Consider the following 1,454-nt stretch of genomic DNA (forward strand, 5'->3'; position numbering starts at 1 on the left):
TTAAATTTTTAGTAAAACCAGATGAGTACATTTTAAAGAATTCATGATAATGCAACCATATGTTTCCTTTCTTAACTTTCCTTTATCAGAGAGACTTGATGTTTTTAGATATTTACAAATAGCAGCATCGCCAGCACAGGCAACTGAAGTTCATATCAGAAATGTAAATGAATGAATGAATTAATTTTAATACTCTTGCTAAAATGAATCTCTTTAGTTGAAAGAAACAAATTTGAATGGGGCAAGTAATACTGACCTGTTTTATTTCACAACAGGTGTGCATGTTCCTGACAGAAATTGGGGTAGCCCAAGTTTATCCTTGAGACAACAACTGCATGTGCTGTGAAGTGAATTTCATCATTGTGTGAAGTGAATCATGATTGCATGATTTCCATTTTAGTTGTCCATGTGGTAGTTACTTTACATTCCTGTAAAGATTTAAAATGCATGTTTTACAACTTTTGAGTATAACTGATTCTAAAGGAATAATCTGTAAGGACATGTAACAGACATTCACCTACTTGATTATACAAAAAATCCATTTCATGTTATATGACCTCATTTTGCAGCCCAATAGCTAGAAAAAATGTTATGAATTTCAATACAATATGAATGGCATTTTATAATCTGTAAAATAAGAACTGTTCTTGAATGTTAAGATGATTTCCATATTTTCTCCCAGTATAAACACAAATGAATATTATTTGGCCTAGATCAGTTCCTTTTATATAAATTAGACTGGAAAATTGCATCAGCTTTATTTAGAAATATCCACAAGAGAGATACTCTGATTATTGGGGTCATTGCTGTGACTACAGCAGTGACTTAAAAACCAGTCTCACAGTTAGGAAGTTTATTATGGAAAGTAATTAAACATAGCCAAAATTAGGAGAAATTATCCATAAAGGCTAAAAAATTCTGTGTCTCTAAAATCAACACAAAAAAAGATTTTTAAAAAGTCTATTTTCACGGCAAAAGACCTTTCATCAGTATAAATATTAGAATTATATTACTAGCTCCACAAAAAAGGGAGAGAAATTATCCATAAAGGCTAAAAAATTCTGTGTCTCTAAAATCAACACAAAAAAAGATTTGTAAAAAGTCTATTTTCACGGCAAAAGACCTTTCATCAGTATAAATATTAGAATTATATTACTAGTTCCACAAAAAAGGGAATTTATAGGGCCAGCCCGGTGGCGCACTGGATAAGTGCGCCGCTTGGGAAGCGCGGTGGCGCTCCCGCCCGAGGGTTCGGATCCCACATGCAGACCGGTTCCCGCTCACTGGCTGAGCGAGGCGCAGGAGCAGCACCGAGGGTTGCGATCCCGTTGCCGGTCCCCGGTCCGGTGCGGGGGCAACACTGAGGGTTGTGATCCGTTGCCGGACATGGAAAAAGACAAAAAAAAAGAAAAAAAAGAAAAAAAAAAAAGAGAATTTATAGTACTTAAGGAGGC

This window comes from Galeopterus variegatus, unplaced genomic scaffold, assembly GCF_000696425.1.
Source record: "Galeopterus variegatus unplaced genomic scaffold, G_variegatus-3.0.2 Scaffold3316, whole genome shotgun sequence".
NCBI classification, from domain to species: Eukaryota; Metazoa; Chordata; class Mammalia; order Dermoptera; family Cynocephalidae; genus Galeopterus; species Galeopterus variegatus.